The sequence below is a fragment of the Sapajus apella genome, unplaced genomic scaffold, assembly GCF_009761245.1.
Source record: "Sapajus apella isolate SASKATOON/1434 unplaced genomic scaffold, GSC_monkey_1.0 scaffold24, whole genome shotgun sequence".
NCBI lineage: Eukaryota > Metazoa > Chordata > Mammalia > Primates > Cebidae > Sapajus > Sapajus apella.
The window spans coordinates 10,489,073-10,514,380 of NW_022436964.1; the positions used below are offsets into that span (position 1 = coordinate 10,489,073).

The following is a 25,308-nucleotide window of genomic DNA, read 5'->3' on the forward strand; positions in this document are numbered from 1 at the left end:
CTCGCAACTAATGGGTCCAAGAATAGTTAATGCTGGGAATCTAAAAATGATCTTCTGTTTGCTAAAGGCAGTTGATGGGTGATGTGTTGAATGCACAGCTGCCTTAGGTATGTTTTAGAAAAGTGCTTATTCTGATTTTTTGAAGAGAGATTAAATGGCCTTGCCAAGGAGTTTATATTGCTTAGGGTATGAAAAAGATAGGCTCGTTAGCATACCTCAAAACAGGCAAGGATTCAAATAGTATTTACTCAAAAAATGAATCAATCTGTGAATTAAGACCTCATCAGCATTGGATATGTCCTGCTTTATTTGAGATTCTAGATCATTAGTTTAGAAAATAATAGGACATTTTTAAAACAATTATGTTCTATGTAAATTATAGGTATATGAGAAAAATGAAATAATATTTAGTGCTTAAGCTACCTTTCCATGTATGAGAACATAATACCAGATTGCACTGCTCAATTCACATGCAAGGGGATAAACTTCACTCTCCTCTTTCCTTTTAGCATATTGGTTAGGATGATGGCATTCAACCTTTAAAAAAATTATTACAGCACACTTAAGCAAGGCAAAGACCTCACAATCTTCCTACCCCACTCATTCTCACTTTCTAGTGGATTTCCTGCTCTCTGTGTGTCACATAGGCAAAATAGCAATTTTATAATGTGTATGTTAGCCTGAACTCTTGGTAATGTATTAGAGCCATCTATAAACTATCTAATAACATGTTTATTTTAGTTTATTTTAGTTTAGTTATTAAAATGAATACCAACATTTTAATAACTCCTAGTAATCGACTAAGTAAGTTACTAGTGAATTGGTCCTTATGCTTATATAAAAATGAAACTCAGTGAAATAATTATTTTCGTATTTTAAGAACTGAGAAAAGGGCTTGTGATAGTTAATCAGGGTCTCACCTGGAGGAATTTATGATCCTCCCAGTGGACTGAGAATTAATCTTTGGAAAAGACCGGTTTGTGGCATGGGCTTTGGACCTGTACTCATGTTATGACTAGTCCACTTAAAAGATGTATCCTTAGTCAGCAGAACCAAACTCTCTGTGTCCAGCTTTCCCCATTTATCAAACTGGTGCCATGATTCCTTACTCATGCTTGGCAGATAGAAAGCGGTCAGCAGATGGTGGTCACTACAGATGATGAAAACTGCCCACCTTATAGCTGAGTTGACTGCCACTGCATCAAAAAGAGCTGCAAAGCTTCAGACATGCTGAGTGCCTGGGATTTCCTCATCACTGGAGGTTGGGCAACCTCTCCAAGAGCCGCTACTAGGCATATGCATGTTTGGGGGTTGAGTACCTGAAACTCTTCTGACCTGGCAGATCATGTATCAGGTAGAACTGTCCAAATAGACCATGCATTCTTTCCTCTAGAAGCTAGTTCTTATTCCCTACAATTCCAAGACAGAGGAAATTAGACCTAATGATTAATTCAGCAATAAATTCTTATCAAATGCATACTAAGTGCCTGAGCTTATCCTCATTTACACTAGCTAGCTATCCAGCTAACAAGTTGCTTGTTACTTTGGGAGAACATTATAAGCATTATCATTCATATACGAATCAAACCAGCAATAATAGTTACCATAAATAATAATACTTTATATTTAAATGGCACTGTACTTTTTTAACTTAAAAATTTTCACCATTTATAAATGAAACCAATTTATACAGTGAAGAGTTTCTCTACAGAGCAGAAGGAAAGACATTAAATAGCCAGACATAAGGAAAGGAATTGCCAACTAAGTGCAGGATTTCTTTTGGGGCAGAAAGGTGCTATATAACTCAGGAATTGTTCATTTTTTTCCCCTCTGTGGATATGGCTCAGTTCAGACAAAATAGCTTATGGACATAATAGTTTGTTAGTTAGGTCAGCGGTCAACTATAGATCGTCACTCGTTAATATGTGTATCCTGTTATCATTAGGACTTTGGAACCGAACACTGCATTAAACATTTCACAAATATAAATCCAGAAGTCCTTTTCTCACTACCAGAATGTCCACATCTGCTGTTTTCATTTAGTACCATACACAGTGCCAAAAGGTATCATGCATGCATCTTTAACATTTATTCTTTAAAACAACAATATAGGATTCATTCGTTTAGTCATTGCTTGGAAAATTATTAAGTACTTATTATGCTTCAGATCCAGAAATTCATTAAACAGTTTACATAACAAATTTTACATTTTATGATTTTTATCTGAGGAAAAAAGCATAAAGTCTCAGCAAAAAGGCCACCATGAAAGAATTTTATTCTGCCTGGGCAAATAGTGCATTAGGTTGCTCTCCAAGGTTTGTGAAATTTCCTTTAAGCATGATGAGAGGGCAGTGGTGTTGATGGAGGACCTGGATGGAAGTTAGACTCACCATGATGACATAGTGGGGACCCTGGCTCAGCATGATGGAGGGCAGGAAGAGTCGGTGTGAATTGGCCAGCACATAGTTCTGCTGACCGGCCTACTTTTGCTTTTTTTTTTTTTTTTTTTAATTAAATAAAGAAAAGAGATTTAATTGTCTCATGGTTTGGCAGGTTTTAAGGAAGAATAGTGCTGGCATGTGCTTCTGGTGAGGACTCAGGAAGATGACAATCATGTTGGAAGGCAATTGGGATCCACAATGTCACATGGAGAGCACAGCAGCAAGAAAGAGAGGGAGGAAATGCCACACTTTTTAAAATAACCAGATCTCAGGTGAACTAACTTTGTTTCCTTGTCACTGTAGCCAGTGTCAAAATTAAGAAGTTGCTTTGCTTGTTCAACCCATCTCTTCCAGTGGGTGCATGAGCCTCATTTAGGCTGAGAGAAAGAAAAACTCATTCACCCCCTAAAATGCAACCAGTGATTAGGAATTTGGAGGGAAAGTGCCTGCATGACTGCTACTACTCCTTATTTCTTTTGCTCTTAATCAAAAGGTCTCTATAGACAGGTAGGCAAATAGGATTTCTAGCAATGTCCCATGGTAGGAAGTCCTTCTATACTGAAAATTTTAGAAATCTCACAGGAAGCTTTATAGTAAGAAATCATAGAGAATTGAGTAATAATCTTTAAGTTCCAAATTTAATGGGGTTTCCTTTAGGGAAAACAAACTTTTATTCACACATGTTAGAAGTCATTTATGCATAAAATATCTCTGATATGATATATAAGACACTGGTAAAGCTGATTGCCTTGGGGAGATGGTTAGGCATGTGAAGGGAACATATAATTGAAAACATTCCCCGCCACTAAAATATTTTTAATATACATATATATATATAATTTATATTATATATAATATATATATAATTTATATTATATATAATATATATATTTCAAATATTCTTTAGGCAAAATTAAATTAAATTAAAATTTAAAATAAAAAAATTTCAAAAGATTACTTTTAGTGGATATGTAATATTTCTTCATGTAATGTACCTTAATTTATTCAAATTTTTTCATAAGTGAATGTTTAAGTTGTTTCTAAGCTTCTTTTCCCTACTATAAATTGCACATGTCTGTTTACTTCTCTTATTCCCAGAAGAGGAATAGCTAAGAAAAATAGTATAATTATTTCAAAAGTTCTTTGAAACTGAACATTGCATGACCATGCCTATCTCATGCCTCTTACTGACACTGAGTACTACTAGTTTTAAAAAAATAGTAATTGTTATTTAATAGGTGAACAATGGCCTCTTGAAATCTCCATGTTATAATACAATAACATATTTTACCCAAGATTGCCTTCTACCTGCCACTTAATGTGAATTTTTGGCTCTTATATGTTTTGTATCAAGCATTAGTCTAACAAAGTTATAATTTTAAAGGGAAATCTGCTCAACCCTAGATAGAAGTAGTCTGTAGATTTCTCATAATTTTGGTAGACCATGCATTATCTTAGATATTCACTGGATAAAGAATAGAGTTAATTATCAATGTTGAAGACGTACTGATAAAATAGGACTTATACTTCAATAAAATATTTCAATATATTAGTGTTGCTAACTCTAAAGCCTTTGAAACATTTTAATATCTTGGTATCGAGTCTGTCTCAGTAAGAAAACTATACCAAATCTAGCACAGACCCTTAACTCAGTTCAGTAGTTTAAATTGGGACCAGCTGTAGTTCAGAGGATGATCTGAAAGACAGTTGTGGGCGATAGACCATGCAGCCCGTCAGTGATCCCAGAAGCACCAATTGCTACAAAAGGACTTCATGAACCTTTCTACATCTTCGTTACCTTTTGGCAAGGTGGCCAAAGCACTCTGATAAACAGAGAGGTTTAATTCACTTTGAATATGACCTTCACCTATAAATAAATGTTTCCATAATTTGATTAAAGACACCATCAAGTCTGAAAATATTTTTGGTCTGTCTAGTGTCCAAGATTTTTTTTTTTTTTTTTTTTGAGACAGAGTCTCTCTCTGTTGCCAAGGCTAGAGTACAGTGGTGCGATCTTAGCTCACTGCAACCTCTGCCTCCTCATTTCAAGCAATTTTCTGCCTCAGCTTCCCGAGTAGCTGGGATTGCAGGAGGCTGCCACCACGCCTGGCTAATTTTTGCATTTTTAGTGGAGATTGGGTTTCACCATCTTGGCCCTGGAGGTCTTGAATTCCTGACCTCATGATCCACCCGCCTTGGCCTCCCAAAGTGCTGGGATTACAGGCGTGAGCTGCAGCGCCCGGCTGTGTTCAAGATTTTTTGATCATTTATTCTTTTAAGATATTGCCTGCTCCCAGGACTTACCTTCAAGAATAAAACCACCTCTAGGAGAAATACTGCAATCCTGAATGTGAATTAATTTTTTATGAGTCTGGAGCTTATTGCTAAGCTCTAAGTGAAGAAGTCACAGGATGGTTAAGTTTTAATGCAGCAGGGGAGAGGGACATGTCCTGAGCTGCCTAAGTGTCATTATTGGAAACTAGTCTTCATAAGACAGTAGCAAAGCGTTGGCTATCTGAGAGGCAGATGTAAGTCTAGGCAGGAGATGGCAGCATAAAAAGGGAAGGTAGAAATTCACTAGCAAAAAATCTCAACTTCATAATTTGTCTAGTGCTAGTTCTCAAGTTTCTTAACCGGTTTTTAGCAGCTCCACAGCTAGTAGTTTTTTAAATAACTGGAAGTTCTAGGATGCTTAAAGTTCGTCCCATGGTCTGGCTCAATCATAATTCTGGGGTAGCCCTTACCACCCCAGGAGAAGGCAAGGTACAGTGCAGGTAAAAGCCAGAGCATGGAGACAGAGTTCTGGGCCTCGTACGACTCAGTCTTACAACATTGGGCACGTCATTGAACCTTACTCCTCAATGTAGCTAATTATGTATAGCTACATGGTTACAATGTGGTTGGCAGTATAAATTGAAATACTGTATTTTGAAGGTTTTGTAAACATTATAGCATTTACAAAGCCATTTAAAAGACTGCTAAATACAACACAACTCTAGGATGAGTTATTGTTAGTATTACTACAATTGGTAAGGACTCTGTGGGATTGAGTGATCTTCAGAGACAGCAGAGGAAGGAAGATATTACATAGCACTCATATGTTAGATAATCTATGGGCTTGTTTTAATTATTTTTTTCTTTCTTTCTTTTTTTTTTTTTTTTTTGTGATGGAGTCTCGCACTGTTGCCAGGCTGGAGTGCAGTGGTGCAATCTCAGCTTACTGCAACCTCTGCCTCCTGGGGTCCAGGTGATTCTCCTGCCTCAGCCTCCCAAGTAGCTGGGACTACAGGCATGCGCCACCACACCCAGGTGATTTTTGTACTTTAGTAGAGATGTGGTTTCACCATATTGGCCAGATAGTCTCTATCTCTTGACTTCGTGATCTGCCTGCCTCGGCGTCCCAAAGTTTTGGGATTACAAGTGTGAGCCACCACATCTGGCCTCTTGCTTTAATTTTTCTTTTCTTTCTTTCTTTTTCTTTTTTTTTTTTTAAATGGTTCCTATCTTTTCATCAACTATTTTATTACTAGTAGTATCTTTCAGTGGTATGAGCTGAATAAAGACATGGGTGCTCAAAGATATTCACAGCATATTATCCAAACACTGAAAAACTGAAGGTGAGGAAGAGTGGGCAGTATTCTAACTAAAAGGAAACGACTAATTAAGATGTGATGTAGAGGCCGGGCGCGGTGGCTGATGCCTGTAATCTTAATACTTTGGGAGGCGAGGCCGGGTGGATCACCTTAGGTCAGGAGTCTGAGGCCAGCCTGCCCAACATAATGAAACCTGGTCTCTACTAAAAATACGTAACGTTAGCTGGGCGTGGTGGCGGGCATCTGTAATTCCAGCTCCTCGGGAGGCTGAGGCGGGAGAATCGCTTGAACCCGGGATGCGGAGTTCACGGTAAACTGAGATTGGCGCCATGGCACTCCAGCCTATTAAAACCTCAAAATCAGTCTTTCCCCAGGTCAATCTTTGGACAACTCAGAAGCCAGTCCCTGTATGAACCCCTACTTTTCCACTAGGGGAGACGTTGATCTCCTAAGTGGAAAACCCTGGCAGCTGCCTCCAGTGGCCTGCGGCAAATCATTACAAATCAACCTTTCAGGTCTGGCTTAAACTTCCTTTAATTTCTTTAAATGTGTCTATATTACTCATCCTGATTGAAGTAGATTCCATATTTTTGACTTTGGAGGCCATTGAATAATAGTTAGCATTTCAATTCTTGGCATTTTTGTTTGGTGGCAAGACTGGAGTTGGGAGCCCAATGTCTTGCTATATACAAGAAAAACAAGCCCATTTTTGCTTAACTACGTAGGTATGTGTTTAAGAAGTACAGTCCAAAGGGTGAAGTATGGGAGAATGGGGACATGTTAGCCAAAGTGTACAAAGCCCTGGTGCTATGGTTTGAGTTTGTCCCCACCAAAACTCACGCTGAAATTTTATCTCCATGTGGCAGTGTCACGAGGCACGGTCTAGCGGGAGGTGCTTGGGTCACTCAGCTGGGTCCCTCATGCATATCTTGGTGCTGTTCTCATGGTGGTGAGAGAGATTCAATAAGTTCTTGAGGGAATGGATTATTCATGAGAGAGAGGATTGCTGTAAAGTGAGGTTTCTCTTCTGGTTTTCTCTCTTTGCATGCGTCTGCTCCTCCTTTGACCTTCTCTGCTGTGCTGATACATCATTAAAGCCCTCACCAGAAGCCAGGGCCATACCTTTGAATTTCCTAGGCTACAGAGACATGAGATAAATAAACTTCTTTTCTTTATAAGTTACTCAGCCTCAGGTATTCTGTTGTAGTGACACTAAACACGGCACTCAATTAGATAGGGGGAATGAGTCTGATTATAACTGTATCAATTGCACAGCATGCTGAATATGGCTAATAAATGAGTACTATATACTTCAATATTGCTAAGAGAAAATTTCAGATGTTCTCAACACAAAACTGTGAATTAGTATAATATATTATATATTATATAGACTGTACTTAGTCAATATATAATTTAAAAAACAAACTTAAAAAAAGTACAGCCCAGTTAGAAAGTGTGTGGATCCGACGTGCCGTCCTCTGTGGCTGAAGGTGATACAGTTACGATCGCTCTTTTCCTCTGAACTACAGATGGAGAGTGGGTTGTCCTGATCTTCAGAGGGGAATAAATGGCAGATTTTGCCCAGTGTTTGGAGGAAAAACCAGAACCTAAAAAAGAGGATCTCCTAGCAGTTTCTCTAGGAATCACAGACTTTTGGAGATGGAAGTGGCCTTAGAGGTCACTAATCTACCACTCTTCTCCAATACCCAGGGCCCCAATCAACTGATGGGCAATCGACAGGCCAAGAGAGTGAGGTTGAGTTGCAGGTAAGTACAGTCTAATACAAATATAATGCAAAATGCACATGGAATTCAAATTTTTTTCTGGTAGCCACATTAAAAATGTAGCACGAGACAGCCGAAAATAATTTCAATAACACATTTTATTTAACCTATATATATCAAATATTATTTCAGCACATAACCAATATAAAATTATTGAGATATTTTACCCTCTTTTTTCATACTATATTTCCAAAATGTGTTTTATATTTGGACCACATCTCAATTTGTTTTCATCTGAATTTTCTCAATTTCTTTTAACATTAAAATTTCAGAGATTGAAGTGAAACATAGTTCTGCCAGATGATATAGTTATGCTTAATAGAAATGATTTTAAATCACTTTGATATTTAGATGTAATAATGTTACAAATTTAGCTTATTCTGTGCATGTTTCAAGGGCTCACTGGCCACACGTGTCCCTGTGGCTGCTGTATTGGTCAGTGCGTCTCTATATAATGCGCGTTTTCAGTTAGAGAATCAAACCTTGATATTTGCAGCCTAGTGCTTGGCTTATAGAAGATACTCAACAAATAAGTTTTGACTGAATTGAGGCTAAAACTTGGGTATTCTGATTCATTTTTCAGATGTGCCAGTTACCAATTACCTGGTATTGCTCCTACTTCCTATAGAGCAGTGAGTCTCAAAACGTAGCCTCCTACTAGAAACATCTGCATCACCTGGGAGCTTGTGAGAAATGCAAATCCTTGGGACCTAATTTCAGACCCACTGAGTTAGAACCTCTTGGGGTAGGCCCCAGTGATCTATGAGAACTACTGCTGTAGTTCTAAAGAAGTCTTATTTTCCCTGGGGCTTTTCCTGGGAATGAAGGGATGCCAAGAGAGCAAGAGCTTCTCATTCTGCAGTGCTGTGTGATAGAACTTCTGTGATAGTGGAAATGTTTCATATCAGCACTCTCTAATATGGTTAGCCACTAGCCACGTGACTATTGATCATTTGAAATGTAGCTAGTGCAAATGAGGAACTAAGTTGTAAATTTTCTTTCATTTTAATTAGCTACAATATAAATTTAGAGAGCTGCATGTTGTTAGTGGCTATCTAACCTCTTTTTACCAATAAAGAGGGGAAGCATAGGTTCAGTAACTGTAGTGAGGAATCATTAATCCAAACTTGGAGTGAGCTCAGTGTTAAATCTGAGGCAGACTGTTAGGCAACAGCCCTGTCTTCTCCATGGATACTCTTCGAATGGAGAAAAGATGGATTCACTGAATCAGTGTGTGTTCTAAACCCAAAATTAGGGTAATCAAAACAACCCATAGCCCATTGTTTGATTAAGACTCGTGGACTTACTTTTTCTAGATCAGCAGTAGAACCTTGAAGTGTCACAAGGAGGCCACAACACACAAGAATCATATTTTGAATTTAGTGATTGGACAAACTGTTCTCATCCCCTGGCCCCTGAGTTACCAAAACTGGAAGTCTATTGATTTTTTAATGACACAGGCTATCTGGCTGTGCTGATGGTGACCCTTTTTATTTGCTAATTTTATTTTCTAAGAAATGCTTTCTGGAGCTGATGAATGTCCCTAGTTTTGCCCTGGACTCTTCTTCCCTCTGCTGCTCTTGGGGGCAATTACTATGATTTCCTGTACTTCTAAAGTACAGGTGTTTTCCATAATGACATAGAGAAAAAGAAAATGACTGGTTTTCAAGGGATGAGGATGAGATAGAAAGCCCTCAGTGCTACAACTCTTATTACTCAAAATGAGTGAATTAGAAGAAAAGTGACTTGCATTTTTTGCTCAGGTCATCATGCCTTACTTAAGCCAACTCAAACCCTGAGTTTCCCTGGATACAAATCATATTTGATCATGAGATTGAAGCAGGCTCTATGGAGCTGGGATGTAGATTCTGTGGAAATTTACTAGCTAAGACAGAGGGTTTTACAGTTTTGTGGGACCTCTGAGGAGCCCATCACAATGTGCTTTTTAATTTAGGTGCCCCCAAAAGGCTAAATATGAGCTAAAAAAACTCCAACTCCTCCACCTGACCCCTATCTACTTACTCTTCCCATAGAGAGGAAATTCAGTTTGTATTTAGTTGTAAATCTTAGACGATGGCTAGATCATCCTTACTTGCAAGTGGAACCAAAAGACAACATATGATGAACAGAGGGTGTCACATAAACTGGTAAACTGGCAAAACAATTCTGTCCCTGACAAAAGGAAAGTGATACAAAGGTTGTTTTCAATTGGTCCACCTGAAGTCTTGCCAAACACTGTGCTCTCCCTACCTCATCGATCTAATGCTTTAATTGGCAGACAGTAAAGTCAGATGGGAAAGTAATGGTTTCTTAAATACTTGAGAATGAAAAGCAAATTAAGTTAGCACAGTGTAAAAGGCAAGTAATTACATAATGTCAATCTTGTTTTATACTATTTAGTCTTAAACAGCATACAAAGAAAGGGCACGTTCAGGAGTGAATGACTAAAGTAAGACTGCTTTGTTAGGTTACTTAAGCTCTGCTTACTTTTAGTGAGCAATGAGCTTCAGGGAAGGTTTCTTGAATGACAGCAAGCCTGTCTCCAAAGTCATCACTTTTTACTGCGTCCTAATGTATACTGACCTTTGACAGGATGATCGTCATTCTGAGCCAAGGATTGGTCTCAGTTGTAGGCATGTTTCTGAATAGGAAGATAACCCTACTGCATTATGGAATCGAAGCAAAGGGTCACAGTATACCTTATGTTTCTGGAAGAGTGACTCAACTGGTGAAGGGGTCCCAGGTTTTGGTGGTGTCCAAGGCTGGATTTATGGCTTCAGGATGGTTTTCATCCTTAGGGCCTGGGTTTTACCATCCACCAAAAAGAGACTACCCTCAAAGACTGGATGTGTAGAATAATCAACGGCATGGACAGGGAAGCCACATACAAGTAAAAAGGGAAGGATATCCTGGTGTAGAGTAAGATGAATGGGAGCTTATAGGATAGATAATTGGGATATCAATGAAGCAGCTTCCCTCCCTCCTCCCTCCTTCCCTCCTTTTTCTCTCTTCTTTTCCTCTCAAATGAAAATAGTGGAATTTTATATGTATGTGTTTGTGTGCATGTCTGTGCTCATTGCAAAAACTTTATAGAATGCAGCCAGAGATGTAAAGAATTAAAACTGAAAATAATACTATTTCCCAGAAAAACAATCACTATTAAGAGTTTAGAATATATTTTTATGAACTTTCTCTGTGCATATTTCCAACTTTGTTTTTTTCTTCTGTCTCACATATATGAGTGTGATGATATAATATAAAAATTTATATTTAGTATACTATATCAATATATATACTACATATAGATTGTATATATGATTTGCATGATATTTTGTACCCAGCTATTCCCAGTTTTGAATATGTCTTAAGGAGTAGGCAAATAAGGATTGCCGTTCTTTTGTTTGGAGCTTTCATGAGGTTTGATTGAAATAACGATCGAGGACCTGGAAATTTGGGCTGAAGTGTGAGAGAGCTGTGCTGACAGCTGTGAATCATTGGACTCATCATGGGCAGTGGTATGCAGTATTCATACCTGCACAGCTGGTGCAGATAACGCAAAGGTCCCACTCATGCAAAAGGCATATGGATGACTTAGGGCCCCTCGGGGTGAATGTTCCTTATTTCAGTCAATTGACATTATGCTAAGTGAGTTTTATTCTTTTAAAAACATACTGAAGTCTCAGCCATCCAGAATTTTATAGATGGAGCCTTTGCAAATTCCCCAAAAATACTGTGGTTGCTATTTCAAGCACCATTATTTTTCTGCTGAAGCCTCTTTGCATGGAGCGCTTTCTAAAATATATTACATAATTGTTATTTTTTCTGATTATAGTATTCTGAGCATGAGTTAACTTTTTGTGAGGACTCAGCTCCCTTTTCAGAACCCATTGCACTGATGTAATATATCAAGGCCCAGGTCTTTTGAGGTATGTAGAAATGTTGGTGTTTACACAAAAATGGCACCAGATGGCCTTGCGTTATAAGCTCTTGTGGCTTCTATTTGTAGGTCTCTGTTCCTCTGTTTGCTAAGAATCTATTGCTCTTCTGGCTGGACTGGTGCATTTGGTACAGCAACGTCGTTCACTGCCCTCTCCCTTCCTTTCCATGGACTTCAATTCACCCCTTCTTATGGAGGACTTGGAAACCAGAAAACCAAGATTGTTGGAATTATGTGTAATGTAGAATAAAATGAAAAAAATAAAAATAGACTCAGCATAGGCCCAGCCTGATTCTACGTGGAAGAGTGATGAGCTTAAGGAATGAATTTGCCACCTATTTTGGTTATTCAGAAGTTCTTCCTCTTCTGTTTTAATCAAGTCATGGTTATAGTACCTGACATGCAATCAATAACTATTTGTTGAGTTGAATTAAGCAAAACTTACGGTGTGTATCTGGGAAAGACAATACTAGATGTTTCAGTAATGGATGGACAAAGGGCTGTACCTGAAGACACCTTGAGAGAAAGCTGCTGTGATTCTCAAAAACAGTCCACAGATACAAGGAAGACTTTCTTAAGGGTCAGAAAGCTCTTTGCAGCCCTCCTGACAGCCTCCACTAGTTTCCTATCTCTCCTCACCCCTGAATCAAGGCCTTTGGAATGTTCCTGATAAACTGCCAGTGCCCTCTTATCACCCACTGCAGGTTTTGAGACATGTTACTGACCAATATTCGCCACTTGGGTCTGGCTCTTCCGATCATGTACAGGTAGTCCTTATTTTTCCCCCTGGAAAAACACTCTTCTTTCCATCAGCATGTAAGTCATCTATTCTGAGGCAATGAGTGGTAAAAGAAGGCTTTCTCTATGCCCCTGGCTATTTTTCATTATCCAGTTCTATAGCAATGTCCTGGGGATATTCCAAAGTAACTGGTGGCCAGCAGTGTGGGAAATCTCCCAGGGGAGTGCTTCCCAAACTTAACGTATGTAAAAATCACTTTTATAAAACAGATTCTGGTTCAGTAGATATGAGATGGGGTCTGAGAGTTTGAATTTTTAATAAATCCTTCCACTCTGGGTACTATTTTCTCCAACAAGAAAGTACATTCTTGTTTTATCATTCCTGAAGTTCTGCATTCCCATTGTTTATTTTCAAGAGGTGTGAGACTCCTGAAGCAGGAGATTGAGGATTCCAAGAAGATCCAAGTGAGTATGAATGGCTATGGTCAGTTTCTGAATGATCAAAATTTGGGCCATTGCAAACAATCACCTACTTCCTATTTTGCAAAACCAAAAAGAAAAACAGCCCATAAAAATGGCATATTGTCAAAACAATCAACTATTCTCTCTCTCAATCTCTCTCTCTGACACACACATGAACATGCACACACACGCAAGACGCACACACACACCCCATCCAACATTTCAGTAGCATTCTAAACTTTAGAAATAATGAGAAACATGTTTGGTAAAATACGGTAGCCAGGGTCTCTTCTACTTGTACACTAATAAATAAAACATATTTAATCTATCTACTGGAATCCCTGTGATATAAACAATTTAGTGTGAATACATTTGGTTTCCAGCTGTCAGTGAATTTAGGTAAATCCAGCTTTGAGAAAAACATGTTTTATGTGAAAAACAATTTCAAATTCTATGAAAGCATCTATTTATTATCTCAATCATATCACATGAGGGCTGTAAAATAAATAATCAGACTAGTCACCAGGACTTTATGTTCCACTTAGTATCAGCTATCCATATTAAATTAGAGTGTTTATGGCTTTGTTTTATTTAGATTATTTGCCATAAATCTGGAGTTTTCTTTTCTTTGTAACTAGAGTGTGGGCAACTTTTGCATTCTTTTAAAATATTTTTAAAGCTAAGGGACTCCATCTTAAAGAGGGAGTTAATGAGGTGACCATGATGTTTTGCCTGCTGAGTACATACCGATTCGCACAGTGGAAAGCGGTTCATTCACATGCATAGGACATCATGGTCCCAATTTTAGATTGGGGCCATTTTTATTTATTTATTTATTTTAGACAGAATTTTACTCTGTCACGCAGGCTGGAGTAAAGTGTGTGATTTCAGCTTATTGCAACCTCCACTTCCCAGGTTCAAGGGATTCTCCTGCCTCAGCCTCCTGAGTACCTGGGACTACAAGCATGTTCCACCACACCTGGCTAATTTTTTTACTTTTAGTAGAGACAGGGTTACACCATCTTGGCCAGGCTGGTCTCGAACTCCTGACCTCAGGGGATCCACAATTGGGGCCATTTTAAAAAGGCAATATAAAGCTAGTAGAATTTTAGAAGTTCAGGCTATACTAAGGTTCTCTTTACAAAAACTCAATTAGAAATGTCAGTGCTTTCTAATGCTTGGAAGAAGGAATGTTTATCATTACCTCTTTTCACTCTATTCAGCTGGCTCTGAAGCTCCTTTTAAAATAACCAAATTGCTCAAATTAGGACGATTTTAGAAGAGAAAACACAAATATCTCCTATAGGGCAATGACGTATGTCTGCAAAATCCAAAATCCCCCTTGGGGCTTTGTGAGGGACAGAACCCCTAGCTGGCTAGGCCAGAGGTCTCACTTGACATGACAGTACATCCTGGAAAGAGCTCGCTGTGTGCAAGTCAACATGCTTGGCATTTTATATAGATTATTGTATTTAATCCTCATGATGAGTTTCACTTACAGGTAAGAAATAGAAGATTAGAGAGGCTTAGTAAATTTCTTCAAGTCTGCTGGGCATGGTGGCTTACACCTGTAATCCCTTCACTTTGGAAAGCCGAAGTGGGTGGATCATGAGGTCAGGAGTTCAAGACCAACCTGACCAATATGATAAAACCCCGTCTCTACTGAAAATATGAAAATTAGCTGGGCATGGTGGTGCACACCTGTAGTCCAGCTACTAGGGAAGCTGAGGCAAGAGAATTGCTTGAACCCAGAAGGCAGAGGTTGCAGTGAGCCAAGATCATGCCACTGCACTCCAGTCTGGGTGACAGAGTGAGACTTCATTAAAAAAAAAATGTCTGCAAGTCAGACAATATGTACACAGCAGAAACAGGACTTACACTGAGACCATGGTACTGCGTTTAAACCACTACAACTCTTAGACGATAACTCAGATTGTTATATATAAGTAATAAAGTCATTTCTATTACATTGTATGAAGACTCATAATTGATCTGAAAGTAATCAGTCAGTCACAAAATGTATCTGAGAACTTACTGTGCACCAGGCACAAACCTAGGCACTGAGAATAGAGTGGTAAACAAAATACGTTGCATTCCAGTCCAGTAGACAGTACGGCTATTCCTAGAGGTCTTGTACTCTCAGCACTGCTGCTGCTACTGCTGCTACTGCTATTGCTATTACTACTTCTACTGTTACAACTTAGAGCTTCCTATGTGCCCAGCAGGATTTTAAATACTTTCTTTACATTGCCTCATTGAGGTAGGAAATACTGTTATCCACGTGTTACAGATGAGAAAACTGAAGTGGAGGTAAATATGAAGTCACTTGCCCAACGTCACACAGGTAGTGAATGGAGGGGGCGGAATTTGAATTTCAGTAGTCTGACACCAAAGTCAGTGTTCTTATCCTCCACAGAAAGCCACTAACTATAATAAATTAATTAATAGCAAGTGTGCAAATTGTGGCAAAGAATGGGGCATGTATAATTGGAGACCAGACCTGATGTCTGTGGTTGGAAAGGACTTCCCTGAGGAACGTCTGATGCTTGTGGTTTGGGTGCAGGACGAGCGAGGCCAGCAAGTCCCTTGGGGAGGAGACCGTGGGATTCATGTGAGAGCACGTGAGGAGTCCCCTGTGACATGCATCCTGTGCTTTTTACTATTCTTTTTAAATTTGGTTTACATGAATGTGGAGATGAAGCATCTAAACGTAAAAAAGAATGCTAATATTTATTGAATATTAGGCACTTTGCTAGCTACAGCTGTACAATAAATTATTTTAAATTTTCAGAAATGTCCTATAAGTCTTGGTATCATTTAAAAATGAGAAACTTGAGGTTTACAAAGTGACTTGCCCACTGTCTCACAGGTTGAAGCCAGAATTTGCATTCAGTTCTGGTCTGGGCTCTTATCACTGACACGTCGGGACCCTGTTTGAGGAGAAAATTTGGGGCCATGCTGTGAATGTTGGGGGAGGGAGGTGGGAACCTGTGCAGTCGTATTTCAGGAATGGAAGAAATAGAAAGACACAGAAACCCAGTTAAAGTTTTTTGTTCTTTTAGGTCCACAAGTTCTTTCATTTAAACATTGAAACTCACTACTTTCTTAATTCCACTTTCTGTCCTTCCTATTTGCAAAATTACTAAATCCTTAGATTGATTCTAGCTGCGGGCACATGATTCTAAGGAATATTCTGACCTAAAACATAGACAATTATTTTCAAGTGATGTTTCTGAGGTGCTCTGTAATTGGATGTTCAAGTCCTCCTTGTACTATGCTGTGAACGTTAACACTATGTTTCATTTTAAAAGAAAATTATGGTTAGAATAATTATTTTCCTAAGCATGAACATGAAGCCTTCACTTCTTTTTGAGTCCCTTGTTCTTTTTTTTTTTCCAAACCGTTATTTAATGGTCAGAGCCAAATCCAGAGGAAAACAAAAAGAAATAAGAAACGTTAACAGGGAAAGCAGGCCAGAGAAAAATATACAATTGTTTTCCTCAGAGGATTAAAAGATATCTTGCTTTGAATCACTTTGTACCCATACAACAAGGTAATACATGTGCTTTAACAGACTAAACAAGATTCCATTGATAGCTTAAAAGCTCCAGTTCTTATGTAATGAATATACTATTTCATGTACTAATGGCCTGAAAAGAATGAGAAATGTTTTTTATCTTACCTTCAGAAGAAAAGTTAACTGGGTGATGAATTAAGAGTATAATACCCTTGTTCTAAATCAAAGAATACTCAACCATAATGAATGATGATCTATAATAATATTACACCATATATAATGGTATTTATTAGGATGAGACATGGACTTATTTCCATCAATGGCTTTGGCCCTTAAAAGCATTATTTTGTGTGTAGATTAAAAACAGGTATTGATTTCTTTGAGGCACACATCAAAATTCATTGACCTGAGTTTGCCAAAGTCAATATTTTTCTCATAAGGCAGTATATCCATATGTTTACTGAACCACAGAATCTCTTTGTGTATGGTTCTATATATTCCAGATGGCTTATAGTTTAAGAATATTAGAATCAGAAGGAGGCTTAGCCCAAGTCCTTCAATTTCCAGATGAAGAAACTGAGTTTCACTGAGAGTAAGCAACTTGCCCTAATTATTACACTTGCCCCACTATCATGCTGGTGGAAAAGCATACTTGTTTAGATTTAATTTTCTCACCACCATTTCCCCCACCTTCATTAAATATTTTGAAAATTGTCTTCTAAATCCAGAGAAAATTTACTTTTTTTTTTTTTTAAAAAAAACCTCCTATGAGTAATATAGAATTTTATTACCTAGGAGACATGTGTGAAAGGGACATAATAATCAAAATCTAGTGACAACTTATGCACATTTATATTGGACTGATTTTTCAGACTAAACTCATGCCAGTTTAGTCTGGTAGATTATTGCAGTAATGGCTCCCAATGTTCCACATTTCCCTATATCCACACTTTCTCATTGTGCCTCCCACCCTGCCTTTAAAATTGGCCATGTGGTTTGCTTTGGCTAATGGGACAGCAGCAATCCTGAGAGCAGCAGAGCTTGACATGTGTGTACACATTGGGCCTTGCCATCGCTTGCTGATCTTTGGAATGCTAAGATCACACATAAGAAAGCCCAGGCCAGCCTATTGGAGTATAAGTCATGCCAGCTGAGGCCCCCTTGACCACCACCCATCTTCCCAACCCCAGACATGTGGGTAAGGCTATCCTGGATCATCCATCCCCATCTAAGTCCTCAGCTGACCTCAGAGATCAGCTAAACTGACTCAGACAAGAAGAACCACCTGGATGACCCCCGGACTCACAATTAATAATACATGTTTGTTTTTACAGGTTCCCAGGTTTTGGGGTAGTTTGAGAGACAATAAGGCTATGACTGAAAAACATAGAGAACAATATATAAAAGAGGCAAGAGGGCAATTCCAGGGTTGTCCATGCAATCTGGCAATTCTTAAATAGTTCTGAAAATAAAAACAATCCAATGCCTTTTATCTTTAGAAGTGATAGAAGTTTGCATGTAATTAACTTCTGATAAAAAATTTGGCATATTCCACTGGAAGATACTTAGGAAAAAACGTGGTATGAATAGTATCTGATGGGAGCAATAAAGCTCTGACCAATTAAAGCTCAAATCCTGAAACCATCGATTCAGAGCACCGTGGGTTGACTGGGCTGGACTTCTTTAATTATTTGATCATTATTAATTCATAAGTATTTATATCATTCATAATACTACTTTCAGTTTAGATGAAGTTGTTCAATTTGTTGATGGAGAAAATTAAAATTTGAAGTTACACAATCTGATCTATAAGGCAGTACCAGTTAATGTCTATACCAACAGAATGGACAGGTTGGTTAGGAGCTCACTGGGCATCAGATATGACATTTAGTATGGAGCACAAGGTTAAAAAACTGAACAATGCATCTACATTGACATGAACAGGAGAGGCTACATTGTTAATTGTATGATTAAACCAAAGTTAAAAATTTTGTTTGATCTGATTGACCTTCTGAGTGATACTAGCACATGCTCTTGTAATCCCTCTTCTACTCTAAATTCAAATACATGGCAAAACACAAATAAAAACTTTTGCCAGATTTTGAGAAAATATTCCAATTTTGTCCATGTGGAGCAGCATAAGAAGTAGGAACAATGATTTCCAAAATAAAATATTCTGAAAACACACACACACACACACACACGGACATTACATATATACTCATTTGCATATAATTTATTGTTTTCAAAACGACAGAACAAATACAAATAAAACACACTTTCTCTCTCTCTCTCTGTCTCTTTTTTCAGATAGGGTCTCAACTCTGTCACCTAGGCTGGAGTACAGTGGTACAATCTTGGCTTACTGCAATCTCCACGTCCCAGGTTCAAATGATTCTCGTGCCTCAGCCCCCCAAGTTGCTGGGACTACAGGCATGAACCAATGTGCCTGGCTAAGTTTTCTATTTTTTGTAGAGACAGGGTTTTGCCATGTCGCCTAGGCTGGTCTCAAACTCCTGGACTCAAGCGATCCACCTGCTCTGGCCTCTAAAAGTGCTGGGTTTACAGGCATGAGCCACCACACCTGGCCTAAAATATGCTTCTGTACAATATATCTGTTAGTCTAGATTTTATATGCCATTAACATCTGTGGGTCATTAACACTTTGGTAAATTTATAACTATCTTGTGCTGTTTAAATATCCCCTGTAAAAAGAGTGCTGTGTAGATTTTTTAGAATATCAAAGTGCTCATGAGCTTATATAGGGTTAGAATTGAGTAGTAATATGTACAAACCATGTGAATAGCTTTTTATAGGGGAGAAGAAAGGGACTAGTTGACGGTAGTGTACCAATTAGGCTGTTCTTCACAATCTAATGGTCAGACCAAGGCAAAAGGTAGATGTAGCTATCAGCTTCATTCCCTGTAACACAGAATTCAGAAAGTGGGGAGGACTTCACCAAGATTACCAAAAGGCACTACATTTTCAGTCTGACAACTTCAGAATAATTTACGACGTGGTTGAAAAATCTAATAGTAGACACCTGGTTACATTAAAAGAAAATCAAAGTATGGAGTTTCATATAGAATATGTTATTCAATCTTCAGAGAACTCCATTTGCTTTTGTATTTTCATAGTTTACTCTTTCAGTCCTTGATGTATTTTGAAATTAGACTAGGGAGAGTGTTTTCCAAAATTCGGAATAAAAAAGCCTGCTTTGGAGTAGGTAAGTTTTCAGACCCATCCTAAGTCGTAGTTTTAGAAGCCATTGATGGGGAGGATTCACATTATGAAATGCTACCAATGCACTCAGTAAAACATCTACATTTGAAAAATGGCTATATTTATCTATTTGAGAGAATACTTATTTAGTCTTCAGGTAATACTTAGTGCAGGTATATTTTGGATGGCTCTGCCATTATCCCAAGGATTTCTGTCTGGACCACTGCATTAGGGCTGAGACTGAAACCGGGGTGGGGATCTAGTCCTCCAGAACCCTGGGTGTATCATCACTTTCAGCACATTCCAAAGCATTTGTTTTGGTATGGTTGTTTTGTATCCGACAACCCAACTTCCCATCCATTGATAGCCAGTCCTAGTGCCAGAAGCTTTTGTTAGCATAATTGGCTATCCACTCTGAAGGCAGCTCCCAGACTCATTCTGTGGCTTCTGCCTCCTTTTTCCCTATAGCTCCATGAGTCCAAGGGTCTATGACAGTAGCCCGTGTCTCCATTACCAACCTTGTATCTCCATTACCAACAAACAATGATTTTAAATAGAATAAACAAGTGGCTTATGTTTCCTTAATGGCTTTCTGTTTTCTGTGGTACTGAGCTGACATGAAGAACAGTAGACTCTGGGCTCTGAGAACCAACAGATAACCTTTCTGATACAATGAATGGCATGGTGAAAGTCCCAGACTTAGAACCAAGCATACCATACTTCCTGCAGGAATAATAAGAAACTAACATTTAAATGAGTACTGACTATAAGCTGAACATTGTAGTAAGTCTTGTTTTATGTATTATCTCATTTAATCTTCACAACAACCCTAAAAGTAATTATATTATCATAATACCCATTTTGCATAAGAAAACTGAGAGGCAGAGAGAGGATACATAATTTGCCCAATATTATGCAGACAGTAAGTACAACTCCAGACAGACTGGCTCCCAAGGAACTCTCTACCACTCCATCATACTATCTATACATGCTGCAGAAATGACGCAGCAGTATTTTAAAAAACTACAACAAAACCCACAAAATTGGTAAGACTGCACAGGGTATAGCAATAAAATTCTGTATGATTTGTTGCACTGAGCCTACCAGTAATAACCTATTTCATTATATTAATATTTTTTAATTCTCAGCTTCTCCAGCCAAAGTCTCAAGGTTAGAAAAAGTGTTTATGGCTGTCAAGACTGGCACACAGAAAGACAGCACAAGCTAAGTCCTCTGAAATGTTATCTCACAGAAAAAGTTGCATTTTTGTACCCGTTCTAACCAAAGACAACATTTGCATAAGCTTGAGCAACACCATCAAAGTGCTCAGTCTGTCTCCTAGTGAGCTTATTTTCTGGCTGGCAAATGCTGAATTCTGCCTTATAGAGGGAAGAGACATCTTTAACTAGTAGACAGCCCACCAGAACTAACACTGAGCATATTTTGATTCAGCTTTGAGAATCTCAAAAAAGTTGAGAGGGTTAGTGCTAAATAATATTTACTCCTTAGATGCTATACTTCAGCCATATGCCAACACCCTCACTCCAGCCTGAGTTTTAAGGATGGATAGAGCTGCTTTGTGGTCTGAACTGTTCATCTTGTACAGCAGACAGAACATCAACCTGGGAGTAACTTTTGGAAACTGTTTGTTTGAAAATGCTCCCTGGACAAAACAGTCATCTGGCAAACAAATAGTGACCTGTAGAATTAGTAACCCAAATTAAGGATATCGTAAATTTTCAGAAATATAAACAATCTTGAAAAGAGGGGTAAAGCAGTATCTGTTTTGCAGAATTACCATGACTGTGTACAGAAAATGGATCCAGTGTTTCTATAGGAACTGTCTGGGTGTTTGGGAAAGGTGCTTGGGGCATGTGCAGCTTTGGGAATTGTCTGCATGGGTACGTCGTAGTTCCTCTTTAGTCTATGAGCTGCTTTATAACTATCTACTGAGGCAATAGTAAGTTGGTAAAAAAAAAAAAACAAGAAAACACTTACATGAGCCCTAGATTAAAAAGCAGGCTTGTGTCAGTCCTTGAAGTGATGCACCTTGCTGAGTTTTGGGAAAAGAGGGTGGGTAGAGGCAGCAACATATGCCATTCCCCACATTTCCATTTGTATACATGGGGGCCCAGTCCATGTGCCACATTGCCGCCTTATTCATGAGTAGGACCTGTAAGACATATGATCACATATCCCATATAGACACCTGAGCAGGTCCAAGCTCTTCGGTCATCTTTTGAACATTTAGCAGCTCTCACTTTGCTATCCCTCCTACAAAGCAAAGTTTGACAGCAACCAAAAAGTGAATCTTTTTTCTTTTTTGCAAGGTACACTACTCAGATCCCACGACTGTTTATCTCATGCATATAGGATCTTTTGGAAGTTGCAAGCTAAAGTGCCTTCTGAGGTTTGGGCAGGTAATAGACATGGTTGAAGGGAGATGGGCATAAGATGGCACGGTGTGGGGGCTGAGGTGAGCTAGTAAGTACCTGCTCTGTCTAGAGGAGCAGTGGCTGCTCAGATCCAGCTGATCGTTGCTAAGCAAGAACGCAGACTCAGAGGGCCACCCAGATTTTTTTTTGGTGACATCTTCCAATCTTGTAATGTTGGTAATTAATTCTAATGTTTTAAGGATACCGTAAGGGCCAAACAAAACAACACAGTGAAGGGTATTTGGAAAGCAGTCCACCAGTTTGTAACCTCTATAAGGTTCTCTTCAATGTAATAATTTGCTCACATTTTTGAATAACAATGACATTCCTTATCTGCCATTCATAGGGCATGGGCTCTGAGCCATTTTTCTAATATGGGGGAAATCTTCCACTGCCCATTTCCCCTCTTGACTAGTTCTTTATTATACACATAGGAAAATCCAGCTAGACATTCATATTTGAGAATAGTAGGAAGTCAATTACCCATAGAATGGTTAACTGGCTCATAATTTCAACCCTAAATCTTGGTCTTATTAATATCATGGCCTAAACAACTAAGTACGGTTATAAACTTGTGTAGTCTTATAATTTTCCCACTCCACTTAAAGCACAATGCTTTTTGGGTGTTATTTCTTCTGACAGAATGCACTATTTCATCCATGCTGCTAACTTCAAGAAGAGATATAAATAGGCATTGAATAGATGATAGAATATTTATACTGTCACCACAAACCCAAGGAATCTGAGTTTTCTTTGAACTGATTGATACGGATGAAAATTCTTCATTTCACTTCTTAAGTATAGACTTTAAGAGCTAAAATAACAATGCTGTTTTTTAGAATGTAAAATAACAATGTACACATGTATAAAGTACATAGCAGGCACCTTTGAGTTTCTGAAGCTCTAGAGAAATTGTGGCATAAAATATAAAATGTAATAATCCATCAGAGGAATGCCCTGTGTTCTCATGCCTACTTGCACTCATGAATTCAATATCAAATGATGTTTGGTTCTCAGGGGGGAATCAGTTCATTAAGAGAGAGTTTCATTGCAGGTTTATACAGATCAGAACCTCTGAATAGATTGATGTAGATCTCTAGACTTTTGTAGGAAGAGTAGAAGATTTAAAGAGGAAGACTGAGGCTCACATTTTATGGTTACTGTCTCTTGCTCCTTTGCATTTTGATTTGAGGTCTGCAAACTTTCCCTGCTCAAGCAGGTGGAGACACTTTCCAAAACTGTGGTGAGGTTGTGAAGATAAACAATTCATTTCTGGCAAGCCTCACTTGTTAATAGAAGCCTTCTTTTGGTCTTAAGTTCCTGGGATAAGAGATGAAAAATAAAACAAACCTGGTTTTCTTAGTAAATGATCTCTTCCCCATTTTCGCCCTGAAACTAGTCATCTTAGTTTATTAATCAGCTGATGTAGCAGTAGAGCACATGTAGAATGTTTGTTTACAGCTCAAGAAAGAGTAGGCCTTTTGGATCCCATTTCATGCTCTTAACTTTTTAACCACTATCTGTTTTATATGTCATAGGTGCATTGTTTAGTCTCTGAGATTTCATGGAGCCTTTTCTCTGGGGCTTAGGACCTCTAAGAAGGTTTAAAGCTTTTAAGGGTTTAAAGCCCCTTAAGAAAAGGGGCTGGTGAATTTTCATAAGGGAAGAAGGAAGCTAGTAAATACATTCTTATTTCAAATTAGGGACACAGAAATTATGTAATTTGTCTGTGATTCTGTGCTACCAAGTTCAAGAACTACTCAGGAATAAGCCTTAATGTAAAGGGAAGAAATTGGGCTGCATCCCCATCTGAACTTCTGGCTCCTCCCCACAGCTGGATGGGGGAAAGCTTCATTCATATCTGGAGATTCAATGGAGTATTTGATGCTGAAAGAGCTGTAACTTCCCCTTATATATTTGCAGACTTTCCAGAGAAATTTTCCTCTTACAACTTTTGGTGTTATAAACATTCCCATTATACAGTCAAAGCAAAGTAACTAAGGCATGGTTTATTTCAGTGGCTTCTCCAAGGTAAGATGACGTCATTATAAAACATTGGCTAGCAGAGTTTTCTTGTCAGTCGTTTGGGCTGATTTCTGTGAATTGGTTGGGATCAGCAGCTTAAGGAAAATGCAGCTAACTGTTTGATCTGCTGTCCCTGATGAACATATTTTGATGGCCTTAATTCCTTTCAGGAAAAATGGTGTAGTCCTTAAAAATCATTATAGAATTATTTTGGGAGCACAAACGAGAAGTGATAGTTTCTCTCTAATCTTCCCTTTAGCTACTATCAATTAGTGTATTAACCAGACTTCACTCTTGGTCTTACACTGTTTGCTAGGCAATATCTCATGGAAAGATGATTCCAGATCCTAAACAAGGAACAATATTAGAATAATTTCACTTTCTTGAATATTCATGCAAATCTTGGCAAAAGGTAACATTGGGTTAGCAAATTAACACAGGAAAACATTCAACTGTATTTCATACATATTTTGAGATTCTTTGTGTCACAGGGAAGTTTACTTTACATGGCTAATGACTTCCTCATCCCTCCAGTCACACTCTTGTTGAGGTATATTGTGTCTGTTGCATTTCAAATTTTACTCCTGCTAAATACGGTCGTCACCACTTATTCAGCGGGGATGTGTTCTAAAACCCCAGTGGATGCCTGAAACCACAGATAATACCAAATCCTCAAAATACCATGTTTTTTTTCCTACACATGCATACCTATGATAGTTTATAAACTAGGCAAAATAAGAAATTAACAACAATAATAAAATAGAACAATTATACTGTAAAAAGTTATATAAATGTGGTTTGTCTCTTTCTCAAAATATCAATATTTTCAGACCATAGTTGACTGAGTATAATTGAAACTGCTGAAAGCGAAACTGGATAAAAAGGTACTACTGTAAAAGCTCTTTAAGGCTGCTCTGAAATGCCACCCCTGCCCTCCCAATGTTCTGTGGTCAGATAAGCCTTCCCAAAAAGAAACTGTCCACTGACAGATGAGAGCCAAGGCTGACTGATACAAATTGAAATAAAAATCTGGTATTTTCCCTTTTGTGTGGCTGGGGAATATGTTACTTCCTTCCATTGTGGTGAGTGTGATGGGATAGAAAAGTCAATGAAAGTGATTCTCCAGTTCAGGTTTGCAATTTACATTGTTAGGC

General features: G+C 38.4%; 1 protein-coding gene and 1 long non-coding RNA gene across 4 annotated transcripts in view; one reads left to right on the plus strand and one right to left on the minus strand.

Annotated features, from left to right (window-relative positions):
• LOC116559804 overlaps positions 1–3,294 on the plus strand; it is a 29,207-nt gene extending 25,913 nt beyond the window's left edge. For both annotated transcript variants that reach the window (XR_004272633.1, XR_004272632.1), the window contains one exon: positions 2,554–3,294. This is a non-coding gene — a long non-coding RNA (uncharacterized LOC116559804). The remainder of the gene's footprint in view (positions 1–2,553) is intronic.
• RORB (RAR related orphan receptor B) overlaps positions 1–25,308 on the minus strand; it is a 191,400-nt gene that overhangs the window by 85,736 nt on the left and 80,356 nt on the right. The gene's annotated exons all lie outside the window — the stretch shown is intronic.